The sequence below is a fragment of the Oncorhynchus keta genome, chromosome 6 (genome assembly GCF_023373465.1).
Source record: "Oncorhynchus keta strain PuntledgeMale-10-30-2019 chromosome 6, Oket_V2, whole genome shotgun sequence".
Lineage (NCBI taxonomy): Eukaryota > Metazoa > Chordata > Actinopteri > Salmoniformes > Salmonidae > Oncorhynchus > Oncorhynchus keta.
The window spans coordinates 42,465,280-42,479,387 of record NC_068426.1 but is presented as its reverse complement, the minus strand read 5'-3'; the positions used below and the strand labels follow the sequence as shown (position 1 = coordinate 42,479,387).

Genomic DNA, 14,108 nt, shown 5'->3' with positions numbered 1-14,108 from the left:
TCAGTGTGAACTGTTTATGAACAAAGTAATTTATGCAATATTTTATTTTTCAAGAAATTGTTTGAAATGCAGTAGACCTATCAATAAATTGAAATGTTTATTTCAGAAAAATGCTTCATGAGTCCAGTAGATGTATTTATTAAATTTACATTTCCTTCATGTTGTGTCAAAAACATGCATGTCTCATCTCTAGACACAATAGTCTTTTTCCCCCATTGTATTGCACAGCATATGTATTTTAGTAGCAAAGCATGTACATTCATATTCATGACTGGAATGGAATGAAAATGACTCCCTAGGAATACTTACAGTTTGTATAATTCTTAACTTACAATTTTTTTGTCTTTTAGGGACATTCAAATGTTTAAGCAGCCCAAGATGGACCCATGGAATATGTTGATTACAAAGCAGCACAATGCACATCAAAGATGAAGATGACATTCCTGTATTCCTAGGCTAGTTAGTGTATGGCGATTCAGTTTGGATTCCCAGGCTAAATATACAGACCATCAGTAGCTATAATCAGTGTTAGTAATTGGATAGAGCCAATACATGTAAAAAACAATTTACAGCAAAGGTTCTTATGATTGGAAGTGTAGTGTTATGAAGCGCTGGTCTGTCCAATATCCTTTGGATTAGAACTCATTTAAAAGCTCATTATTGCACTGCTGCCAATGTTTGAAACAAAGCACTCGTTAGTTTCACAAATGAATAAGAAAGTGCAGCAAATGACCTAATTCGTGTTGTCACAGTAACAAAACAGTGGCATGTCAAGTATTCATTTGGCAATATCAATGTTAGTTGACATACTGTCAATATGGAGTTGACAAATAAACAAAAATAAGGCAAAACTAGATTAGTCAATATTGACCACCAACATAGCTCAGTTGGTAGAGCATGGCGCTTGTAACGCCAGGGTAGTGGGTTCGATCCCCGGGACCACCCATACGTAGAATGTATGCACACATGACTGTAAGTCGCTTTGGATAAAAGCGTCTGCTAAATGGCATATATATATACAAATACAGATTTGAACAAGGTAGAGAGAAACAGAAGACCGTTTTCACAGTGGCTGAAACTCCCATGGATGAGGAGTCCCCTCTCTACAGCTCAGTGTAACTGACTGGGGTCTCATCGGCAGGCCGAGCTCAGAGTTCTGATAGGCTGTAGAGGTTCAGGTGGAGTGCTCATCATCACCCACAGAACATTAATGGTCCTGAGGAGAGATGACAAGCCCAAGAGGACATCACAGTGGCCTATCTGGTCAGTACTCATTCAGCCACAGGTAGCTGTTTTCCACAGTGAAGTAAAGGAACCAGCTTCAGTGGAGTAGCGACCATTTTGGATTTAAGTTCTGTCCGTCCCGTTCCTCTATCTGGCCGTCATTGTATACATGTGTATGTTTAAGGTCAGGGCAGCGAGGAGAAGTCGGTCGGCAGAGATCTCCTGTTGGTCGGCAGTGAGGAAGGAGGGTGTCTGTATGTGGGGGGTGAGAACTGGCTTGAGCTTTGTGAACTCCTCGTCAAAGTTACTGATCTGTGGGAAGAACGGGGGGGAACCACTTTTTTTGTGAAGCAAAGCCTTACAAAAGTATACATCCAATTATTATACATTTCATTGGATGATTGCCTTCGTTTCAACATTGTAGGAAAGTTGGCAAAGGCGCTACAACAACAATCTTGGTGATGCTCAACTGAAATGAAAATGACCCACAGGCCACAAATGAGGCCAGTTTTTACTTGGAAGTACCTGTGTTTCTTGACCTCGTTGGGCACGGCTCTCCTGATCCCAGCCTCCTTCCAGGGGTTTTCTGTAGTAGCTGCAGCACAATACGAAAGTCTGGCTCAGTATTCATCCCACTATACATCTTTGTAAATTATTTCCACACAGTTTTCATTTTCTGTATTTGCAATGCAGCTTGTTGTTGATTCCGACTGTGTAAGGAGGCAGTATTCTGTACAAGGCAGTATATCCCGAGAGGATGGCCCACATACCTTTTGGAGGATGGAGACTCTGGGGAGAGGAACCTCGGATAGCGCACTTCATCATTTACTATGCTATCAAACACCTCATCGTCACCAGGGAAGGGAGACTGCCACAGATGAGAAGAGAGAGAGAGACGCCCTTGCAATGAAAGTCCAAACAACCTCATTCCTATCATGATACCAGACGAAAACATCTTCATTCATACAAGACCAAAAATCCTTATTCAACCAAGAACAAACATCAGAATAAAACTTATTGGGTTCACCATATGAGTGGATATTGTGAGCCAACTGACCGGAAAGATCATTTATGTATCTCGATTAATTTCTCTGCTCCAAACATCTAAATTCAACCGAGACCTACAACTCAAAATACTTGGTTGGTTCACTATAGGAGTGGACCTTGTGAGCCTACTAATTGGAGACATCCTCTAGGTATTTCTATTCTACTGACCTGCCAGCATCTCACAGAAGAGGATACACCACAGAGCTAAACAGGACACATATGGCACGCGCACCACCAGTTTGAGATCTCTGCTATAGGTTATTTTATTAATCTCTCTGCTACCGACCTCTCGCACCAAAATCTCGTAGATGAGGACACCCAGGCCCCACCAGTCCACACAGCGGGTGTAGTAGTTGTCTGTCGGGGCCAGGAACTCTGGTGTGCCACAGAATGTGGCGGTGCGACCTCCGTAACCCATACCTGCAGATACATACAGGGAAAATATAACTCATATATATATATATAGGAGGGGAAAATATAACTTTTTAGACGGATGGAAGTGTGTACCCAGGGATTTTTCTGCCATTGAAATCCTTGGGTGGGCCGCCTAAGCATTTTTTGGGGGGGTTGGCTAAGACCAAAAAAATATTTGAGAACTAACCATCACAAAAAAGTCTATAAAACTGCAGTATTTTCTCTCAGCTTCATGGCAGAATATGTAGAATTGCAGGAAATTAGCTTAAAAACTACACGCCAAGATGGGATTCTCTAAAATGTTCTCATATTCAGCCGGACCGACCGCGCCCCCTGCCACGCCCATCACCTAAGACCTTACTTCGTGCAGCAAGCTTGACACTGTTGTCCCACTTTCAATACTGAGGGGTTCCTTAGACCAGGGCTAAAAGCGAATAACTTTAAATTAAAGAGCAACATAAATCATTGATTAATAACACTGAATGTTCATTTAATAAAACAAGTGAGTGGGTGGGACAGTGGGTGGGACAGGGGATGGGACAGGGGGTGGGACAGTGGGTGGGACAGGGGGTGGGACAGTGGGTGGGACAGTGGGTGGGACAGTGGGTGGGACAGTGGGTGGGACAGGGGGGGGGACAGTAGGAGGGACAGGGGGTGGGACAGTGGGTGGGACAATGGGTGGGACAGGGGTGGGGCAGTGGGTGGGACAGTGGGTGGGGCAGTGGGTGGGACAGTGGGTGGGGCAGTGGCTGGGACAGTGGCTGGGACAGTGGCTGGGACAGTGGGTGGGACAGTGGGTGGGACAGGGGGTGGGACAGTGGCTGGGACAGTGGGTGGAACAGTGGGTGGGACAGGGGTGGGACAGGGGGTGGGACAGGGGTGGGACAGGGGGTGGGACAGGGGTGGGACAGTGGGTGGGACAGGGGTGGGACAGTGGGTGGGACAGTGGGTGGGACAGTGGGTGGGACAGGGGTGGGACAGGGGTGGGACAGGGGTGGGACAGTGGGTGGGACAGTGGGTCTCAAAGGGTGGGACAGTGGGTCATAATGCAAAACCAATGTTTCCATAACCATAATGCACCTTTCCATAACCATAATGCACCTTTCCATAACCATAATGCACAATCCAAAGTCTGCTATCCTCACATAGCCATCTGCTTCCATCAACAGGCTGTCTAGCTTCAGATCCCTGAGAGAGAGAAAAAGAGATGACTGGATGAAATTAGAAAAATAATGACTGACAGGCAGGTTATTAGGTGTGCGAAGGCAGAGGGCTGGAAAACAGTACTGAGATATCTTACTTACCGGTAAACTGTCTTGTTCTGGTGCAGAAACTCTAGTCCCAGCAGCACGCACGAGGCATAGAACCTGAACAGGGCACAAAATGGCACACATATAACGGTGAGTTTTGATGTATCACCAACTCTAAAGCTTGAAGGAGAATTAGACAAGCCTGCATTAACCATTTGTAGTCACTCACTGGTACATGTTTAAAGTGCCTGTAGATAGTATACACAACCCGTGCAATATTTGCATATTTTGTTGCCTTACAGCCTGGAATTGCAATGCTTCACATGGTGTCATAATGGGGCCTGTGTGTGTTGTGTAAGGCTTACCGAGCTCTGTCTCCCAGTGAAGATGTTGATGTGTATGTAGGTCATGAGGTCTCCCCCGGGGGAGTACTCCATCACAAAGGACACATGGTCCGCCGTCTGGAAGCAGCCATGCGTATTCACCAGGAAGGGATGGTGGGAGGAGTTGATCGTCTCAAACTAAAATCACAGAAATGCACACGAACAAACACACACGAAAGAGCAAACACATAATAATAGTATATTTCAGGTGGAATGTAACTGCTAGTGTCTTTCAAATCCAGTTCCCTCAACATGTGTTTTGTCTAAATTCACTCACTGTTCGCTCTCATCCATTTCCTCACGTGTCATGTCTCCTTTCTTCAAGGCCTTGATGACAATTTCAAAATCAAATTTTATTAGTAAGATGCGCCAAATACAACCTCACAGTGAAACGCTTACTTACAAGACCTTAACCAACAATGCAGTTTTAAGAAAATACCAACAAAAAAGTAATAGATAAAAATAACTATTAAAGAGCAGTCGTAAAATAACAATAGCGGGGCTATATACAGGGGGAACCAGTACAGAGTCAATGTGTGTGTGGGGGGGGCACCGCTGTCGAGGTAATATGTACATGTAGGTAGAGTTATTAAAGTGACTATGCATAGATAATAACAGAGAGTAGCAGCAGCGTAGAAAAGGGTGTGGATGGGGGCAATGCAAATAGTCTGGGTAGCCATTTAATTAGATGTTCAGGAGTCTTAAGGTTTGGGGGTAGAAGCTGTTTAAAGCCTTTTGGACTTTGGACCTAGACTTGGCAATTTTTAGGACCTTCCTCTGACACCGCCTGGTATAGAGATCCTTGATGGCAGGAAGCTTGGCCCCGGTGATGTACTGGGCCATTCTCACTACCCTCTGTAGTACCTTGAGGTCCGAGGCCAAGCAGTTGCCATCCCAAGCAGTGATGCAACCTGTCAGGATGCTCTCAATGTTGCAGCTGTAAAACTTTTTGAGGATCTGAGGACCCGTGACAATTTTTTTCAGTTTCCTGAGGGGGAATAGGTTTTGTCTTGCCCTCTTTACGACTGTCTTGGTGTCCTCGGACCATGTTATTTTGTTGGTGATGTGGACGCCGAGGAACTTGAAGCTCTCAACCTGCTCCACTACAGCCCCGTCGATGAGAAAGGGGGCGTGCTCGGTCCTCCTTTTCCTGTAGTCCACAATCATCTCCTTGGTCTTGATCACGTTGAGGGAGAGGTTGTTTTCCTTGTACCACACGGTCAGGTCTCCTCCCTATAGACGGTCTCATCGTTGTTGGTGATCAGGCCTACCACTGTTGTGTCATCGGCAAACTTAATGATGGTGTTGGAGCCGTGCCTGGCAGCGCAGTCATTAGTGAACAGGGAGTACAGGAGGGGACTGAGCACGCACCCCTGAGGGCCCCCCCATGTTGAGGATCAGCGTGGCAGATGTGTTGTTACCTATCCTTACCACCTGGGGGCGGCCCGTCAGGAAGTCCAGGATTCAGTTGCAGAGGGAGGTGTTTAGTCCCAGGGTCCTTAGCTAAGTGTTGAGCTTTGAGGGCACTATGGTGTTGAACGCTGAGCTGTAGTCAATGAATAGCATTCTCACATAGGTGTTCCTTTTGTCCAGGTGTGACAGGGCAGTGTGGAGTGAAATAGAGATTGCATCATCTGTGGATCTGTTGGGGCGGTATGCAAATTGGAGTGGGTCTAGGGTTTCTGGGATAATGGTGTTGATGTGAGCCATGACCAGCCTTTCAAAGCATTTCATGGCTACAGACGTGAGTGCTACGGGTCAGTAGTCATTTAGGCAGGTTACCTTCGCTTCCTAGGGCACAGGGACTATGGTGGTCTGTTTGAAACATGTTACTACAGACTCAGACAAGGAGAGGTTGAAAATGTCAGTGAAGACACTTGTCAGTTGGTCAGCGCATCCTCAGAGTACACGTCCTGGTAACCCATCTGGCCCTGCGGCCTTGTGAATGTTGACTTGTTTAAAGGTCTTACTCACATCGGCTACGGAAAGCGTGATCACACAGTCGTCCTGAACAGCTGATGCTCTCATGCATGTTTCAGTGATACTTGCCTCAAAGCGAGCACAGAAGTTATTTAGCTTGTGTAGTAGGCTTGTGTCACTGGGTAGCTCGCGGCTGTGCTTCCCTTTGTAGTCTAATGGTTTGCAAGCCCTGCCACATCCGACGAGTGTCAGAGCCGGTGTAGTACGATTCGATCTTAGTCCTGTATTGACACTTTGCCTGTTTGATGGTTCGTCAGAGGGCATAGCAGGATTTCTTATAATCTTCCAGGTTAGAGTCCCGCTCCTTGAAAGCGGCAGCTCTACCCTTTAGCTCAGTGCGGATGTTGCCTGTAATCCATGGATTCTGGTCGGGGTACAGTCCCTTTGGGACAACGTTTTCGATGCACTTATTGATGAAGCCAGTGAATGTGGTGGTGTTCTCCTCAATGCCATCGGAAGAATCCCGCTAGCAAAATAGTTCTGTAGTTTAGCATCTGCTTCATCTGACCACTTTTTTATAGACCGATTCACTGGTGCTTCCTGCTTGAATTATTGCTCGTAATCAGGAGAATAGAATTATGGTCAAATTTGCCTAATGGACGGTGAAGGAGAGCTTTGTGCGTGTCTTTGTGTGTGGAGTAAAGGTGGTCTAGAGTTTGTTCCCTCTGGTTGCATTTGACTGACCTCTTGAGGGGTGGATGGAAGGCTTTAGGTGCAACACAGTAAACAGGGTCGTGTTCATTAGGCACTGAACAGAAGAAAGCAGATGTTTTATTCTTAATGATTACGACCCAGTGAAATGGAAAAAAAGGTTCTGTCCTGTGGTATGAGGGCCTTAGATCGGGAGTGTGACAGTACCTTTCCAATGATTATGACCCAGTGTAATGGAAAAAAAGGTTCTGTCCTGTGGTATGAGGGCCTTAGGTCGGGAGTGTGACAGTACCTTTCCAATGATTACGACCCAGTGTAATGGAAAAAAAAGGTTCTGTCCTGTGGTATGAGGGCCTTAGGTCGGGAGTGTGACAGTACCTTTCCAATGATTATGACCCAGTGTAATGGAAAAAAAGGTTCTGTCCTGTGGTATGAGGGCCTTAGATCGGGAGTGTGACAGTACCTTTCCAATGATTATGACCCAGTGTAATGGAAAAAAAGGTTCTGTCCTGTGGTATGAGGGCCTTAGGTCGGGAGTGTGACAGTACCTTTCCAATGATTATGACCCAGTGTAATGGAAAAAAAGTCCAAATTGCCCTCGTCCCAGAACAGAGATGTAGTTGAAATCTTCCATCAACATGCCACCATTCGCTTTCGTCCTGATCAAAGAGCGAAGAAGGAGGGAATGTGAAAGACGGGGGAGCGGGACGTTAGATACCAAAGGTAACAAACACCATTTCCAGACCTGAGGGTGCTTAAATAATACGTTGTGGATTTCAGTTACTTTTGTGTGTGTGTGTGTGTGTGTGTGTGCGTGCGTGCGTGTGTGTGCGTGTGTGTGTGTGTGTGTGTGTGTGTGTATGTGTGTGAGGGACATGTTTAGGAGTTGGCCTGGGTGTTGACCTGTTGTCTTCTGCTAGAGTATATTTGGAGGTCTGAGTTAGGGAAAGGAGAGAACAAAAATAACCATGAAGACAGACATTTGACGAGCCCCTAAACATTGTGCAACTTCACTGGGAAAGTGAGACTACAGAAATAGAATCCTATTTTTAGGAGTGAAAATATGAGCGGAGACTTTGTAATGATTAGAAAAACAACAAGAACAATTGCGGACACTCATGAACCATAGTACAGTGTATTAGTATTCAGATCCTTTGACCTTTTTCCACAGTTCGTTACATTACAACCTTATTCTAAAATGGATGAAATATTGTCATTTTTTTAATTAATCTACACACAATGCATCCTGTTTCCATTGGTCATCCTTGAGATGTTTCTACAACTAGGTTGGAGTCCACCTGTGGTAAATTCAATTGATTGGACATGATTTGGAAAGGCACACACCTGTCTATATAAAGGTCCCACAGTTGACAGTGCATGTCTGAGCAAAAACCAAGTCACGAGGTCGAAGGAATTGTCCGTAGAGCTCCGAGACCAGATTGTGTCGAGGCACAGATCTGGGGAAGTGTACAAAAACACTTCTGCAGCATTGAAGATCCCCAAGGACACAGTGGCCTCCATCGTTCTTAGATGGAAGAAGTTTGGAACCAACAAGACTCTTCCTAGAGCTGGCCGTCCGGTCAAACTGAGCAACTGGGGGAGAAGGGCCTTGGTCAGGGAGGTGACTCCGATGGTCACTCTGACAGAGCTATAGAGTTCCTCTGTGGAGATGGGAGAACTTTCTAGAAGGACAACCATCTCTGTAGCACTCCACCAATCATGGCTTTATGGTAGAGTGGCCAGACAGAAGCCACTCCTCAGTAAAAGGCACATGAGTTTGCCAAAAGGCACCTAAAAACTCTCAGACCATGAGAAACATGACGCTCTGGTCTGATGAAACCAAGATTGAACTCTTTGGCCTGAATGGCAAGCGTCACATCTGGAGGAAACCTGGCCCCATCCCTACGGTGAAGCATGGTGGTGGCACCATCCCTACGGTGAAGCATGGTGGTGGCAGCATCATGCTGTGGGGATGTTTTCCAGCGGCAGGGACTGGGAGACTAGTCAGGATCGAGGGAAAGATGAACGGAGCAAAGCACAGAGAGATCCTTGATGAAAACCTGCTCCAGAGCACTCAGGACCTCAGACTGGGGTGAAGGTTCACCTTCCAACAGGACAACGGCCCTAAGCACACAGCCAAGACAACACAGGAGTGGCTTCGGGACAAGTCTCTAAATGTCCTTGAGTGGCCCAGCCAGAGCCCGGACTTGAAACCGATCGAACATCTCTGGAGAGACCTGAGAGGATCTGTAGAGAAGAATGGGAGAAATTCCCCAAATACAGGTGTGCCAAGCTTTTAGCGTCATACCCAAGAAGACTCAAGGCTGTAATCGCTGCCAAAGGTGCATCAACAAAGTACTGAGTAAAGGGTCTGAATACTTATGTAAATGTGATATTTCAGTTTATATTTTTTCATACAAAAATGTTTTTTGCTTTGTCATTATGTGGTATTGTTTGTAGATTGATGAGGGGGAAAAACGATTTAATACATTTTAGAATAAGGCTGTAATGTAAAGAAATGTGGGAAAAGTCAAGGGGTCTGAATAATTTCCAAAGGCACTTTATATAAAATGTTTAATAGTGATTGTTGATATTAGTGATTGTGACATGTTTAATGGTGCTTGTGAAATGAAGGGTGATTGTGAAATAAGGGTGCTTGCTACTGAACTCAGCGAAGAGCATGCCCTGAGGCTCCAGATAGAGACACATGCAGTGGCGCTGGTTGTCCTAATTATCCTCTAGAAATTTGAATAAGCACAGAGCCCTCCAGTCCTGCCAGTACACCCCAATCTCCAGCTCCCAGGACTGGACACGTACACACAGATTTTTAGAATGCTCGAGGAAGAAATTTAAAAAGATGAACCATCTTTAACAGATTGCAACACGGTCTTCCCTTATCTTCCTCTACAAGAAAAACTGTTTATCTCCCTTCCCTTGAAATAGTCCCAGCCAGAGGCTTTCAGCCACACAACGGAACAGTGCAGCACGACCTTTAAAGACCTAGGCTGAGAGTTTAGAACTGAAAGTAGTGTGTGCCCTCGCGCTAGGAGCAGCAGCTCAGCTGAAAGTAGTGTGTGACCTCGCGCTAGGAGCAGCAGCTCAGCTGAAAGTAGTGTGTGCCCTCGCGCTAGGAGCAGCAGCTCAGCTGAAAGTAGTGTGTGCCCTCGCGCTAGGAGCAGCAGCTCAGCTGAAAGTAGTGTGTGCCCTCGCGCTAGGAGCAGCAGCTCAGCTGAAAGTAGTGTGTGCCCTCGCGCTAGGAGCAGCAGCTCAGCTGAAAGTAGTCTTGGAGCTGAATCATAGCCCCATGTTAGGCTTTTGGAGACAAGGATTGAGATTAGTGGAAAATGTTAGGATTAGCAGTGGGATTACATCTGCAGAGTGGGAGTGGAGGCGTGAGAGAGGGGTGATTTCTCTCTGCTACCCAACAGCAGAGACTCTGGATGGCCACGGTGAGAGTTTCCGTCTGAGCACGCTGGAGCTTGATGGTTGCAGCTACTAGTCGATCTGGAGATTATCAAGGAGGAAAGCTGCTGGCACGAGATGGTCATGTCTGTAGCAGACTGCTTTCCAACAGCAGACACTTAAATCCTACCCCTCTTGAATATTTACTATCAATATGGGGTGATTTTTTTTTTTACAAAATGTAACATGACTCCTGGCAACTCCAGGATGTTATCTGAGAAAATAAAAAATAATGCTTGAACTACTCCTACTGGTGCTAAAGAGAACCCGTTCCAGCTCGATACTGAAGCTCTGGTCCCAGAACTCTCCAGTGTGTCCGGCCCACTAACCCTTTCCAGCTCGACACTGAAGCTCTGGTCCCAGAACTCTCCAGTGTGTCCGGCCCACTAAGCCGTTCCAGCTCGATACTGAAGCTCTGGTCCAGGTATGGGCGAGGGGAGTGACTAAAATGATACTGTTACACATACAGTGCATTCGGAAAGTATTCAGACCCCTTGACTTTTTCCAAATGTTCTTATATTACAGCCTTATTCGAAAATTGATTAAATATATTTTTCCCTCATCAATCTAAAATGGGAGTTTCTCCCATTTTTCTCAGCAGATCCTCTCAAACTCTGTCAGGTTGGATGGGGAGCGTCGCTGCACAGATATTTTCAGGTCTCTCCAGAGATGTTAGATCGGGTTCAAGTCCAGGTTCTGGCTGGGCCACTCAGGGACATTCAGAGACTTGTTCCGAAGCCACTCCTGCATTATCTTGGCTGTGTGCTTAGGGTCGTTGTCCTGTTGGAAGGTGAACCTTCACCCCAGTCTGTCCTGAGAACTCTGGAGCAGGTTATCATAAAGGATCTCTCTGTACTTTGCTCCATTCATCTTTCCCTCTATCCTGACTAGTTTCTCAGTCCCTGTCACTGAAAAACATCCCCACAGCATGATGCTGTCACCCCCATGCTTCACCATAGGGATGGTGGCAGATTTCCTCCAGACGTGACGCTTGGCATTCAGGCCAAAGAGTTTTATCTTGGTTTCATCAGACAATATAATCTTGTTTTCTCATGGTCTAAGAGTCTTTAGGTGCCTGTTGGTAAATTCCAAGCGGGCTGTCATGTGCCTTTTACTGAGGATGTGGCTTCCGTCTGGCTACTCTACCATAAAGCCCTGATTGGTGGAGTGCTGCAGAGATGGTTGTCCTTCTAGACTCTAGAAGGTTCTCTCATCTCCACAGAGGAACTCTTTGTCAGTGTGACCCCAGGCAGCTCGGTTAGACAGTGCTCCAGAGACAGATGCAGCAGGTCTAGCTTCTGGCATGACTCCTGCAGCCTTGGCCTGGTGAACACTCAGTCACACACACTTTTAGAGTGTCTCTGTGACCCACCAGCTATGCATAACGAATGTTTCCAGCCATGAAAACATTAACTAGGTGTCGTAACCTGCAACCCAAAAAGAATCAGACTTGCATTAACCAGATCCCCCAAGACCTCACTTATATCCTGGTGCCCACCCACCTACCTGGTGCCCGGCGGTCCTGCACCTTGTGCCTCCCCAGCTGCTTGCCCACTTTCCTGGCCACCCGGTAGCCTCGATCTACAGGTGGTGCCGGAGCTCAACCACACGTAGATCCAGAGGACTGATCGTCTCAGAGGGTCGGCCTGCAGGGACCAGTGAACAAACACAGAAATGGCACTGGGAAAAACACAGTCACACACATAAAACCAAAACAATGACATGGCGAAGGACACACACACACACACACACACACACACACACACACACACACACACACACACACACACACACACACACACACACACACACACACACACACACACACACACACACACACACACACACACACACACACACACACACACACACACACACACACACACACACTCAGTGTCTTCCCGCTCCCCCTCTTTAGCACGGGTGACTGACAATCTGCATGCGGAGCAGCTCAATCTTGGTGCGCATCTTACGGTCCTAGGGAGGGTAGACCAGACACGAGAGTTCTACATCAATGATACGCATCTAGTGCACAAGTCAACCATGTCGTGTACTTCGGAGCGGCAGCGTAGCCTAGTGGTTAGAGCGTTGGACTAGTAACCGGAAGGTTGCGAGTTCAAACCCCCGAGTTGACAAGGTACAAATCTGTCGTTCTGCCCCTGAACAGGCAGTTAACCCACTGTTCCCAGGCCGTCATTGAAAATAAGAATGTGTTCTTAACTGACTTGCCTGGTTAAATAAAATAAAGGTTGTGTACTTCCCTCCTTTAGTCCCATGATAGAGCAGCCCTTAACAGCATTGGACACTGCCACCAGTCTTAGTGCCCTTATTCATTGACATGCATGGTGCTAGCCTGCATCCATTACAACTAACACACCTTCCCTGTCAATGTCCAAGACAGCGTCTCAAGCCCCCTTGAGAGCCCAGTTTTAATTGACAGTGCGGCCAAGCCTTTACATTGCCTGGCTACCCAAACTCCTTTGCTCTGGCCATTCGCTACGCCACGGACATAATATTCTTCTCCGCAGTGATCCTGGATCTGAGTACCAACCCCAACGATATCTAGAACGCAAACACATTCTAACTGTTCTGATTGGTCCCAGAAACCGATGGGTTGTGCCAGAGCCACAACACAAGGTGGGTAAAGTGGCATTTTGAAAATGTGTCATTGGCTTTTTGATACTCCTGATTGGTTAGAGATGATCCAAACCGCTGATGACTTTTATACAACAACCATGACGTAACCACAAACGACTTCAACGATGGCAGTCTCACTGAAGAATGTATCAAATATAGAGCAGTGGGAGAAATCAGATTGAAATCGAATCAAGGTGGTGGAACCTATCCAATTCTTCCATGGTCATGAATGGGGAAAGGAAGTGGTGTAATAACTAGTGATGAAACAAGTAAAAAAAAAAAGTTACATATCGTAATATTTTGGACGATTAGTATATTGATACTAAAATAAAATTGTTCTAGGTATAGTTAGCTCGCGCTAGTAGGCTGTACCTGCGCTAAAACTCTGTGCATTTTCATCCTCCCATCTTCTTTAGAAAATAGTGAGCCAACATGTTTTCAGCACTTTAATTTCCATGACTGGAACTACATTTGTTATGGCTCTCATATACAGAGCAATGTCTTTGGAACATCAAATCGCAATATCGAATCGTAATTCATATAGAATCGTCAGAATCACAATAGATATCATATGGGCACCTAAGTATCGTGATAAGTGTTTTCCATAAGCGTCGGCTAATCAGCCGGTTACAGAGTGATTTTCACCGGGTTACATTTTCCAAGTCATATTAACTAGGCTACTTTTCATTTCAAAGTTTCAATTGTCTGGTCCGTTGAGCCCTCTCCCGTTAGATATGCATCTGCTAGCGATCTATCGATAGGATAGGCGCCTGTTAGTCATAACGCGTGCGATGACAGGAAAAATCAGAGGTGAAGAGGCGAAGTGAGAGGTTTCAAAATAAGCACAATGCGCTTCTACGGGCTTATTTTGGGACCTAAGCTTGTCACCTGCCTTCCACCGTTGGGACAACGACTCCCATTGTTAAGAAGGAAACATGAGCATCTCGTCATTATAGTCCTACAGATCTCATGAATTTGCATGTACCATGTAATGTAAGTGGTAACGCTGAGTCTAATGACTTAGCCTAATGATTGTTTTATGACACATTCATTTATGTTC

At 46.1% G+C, this 14,108-nt stretch overlaps 1 pseudogene; it reads right to left on the bottom strand.

Annotated features, from left to right (window-relative positions):
• Window positions 1–1,131: 1,131 nt before the first annotated feature.
• On the bottom strand, window positions 1,132–12,379 carry LOC118385703 (serine/threonine-protein kinase N2-like; annotated as a pseudogene).
• Between the last annotated feature and the right edge of the window lie 1,729 nt (window positions 12,380–14,108).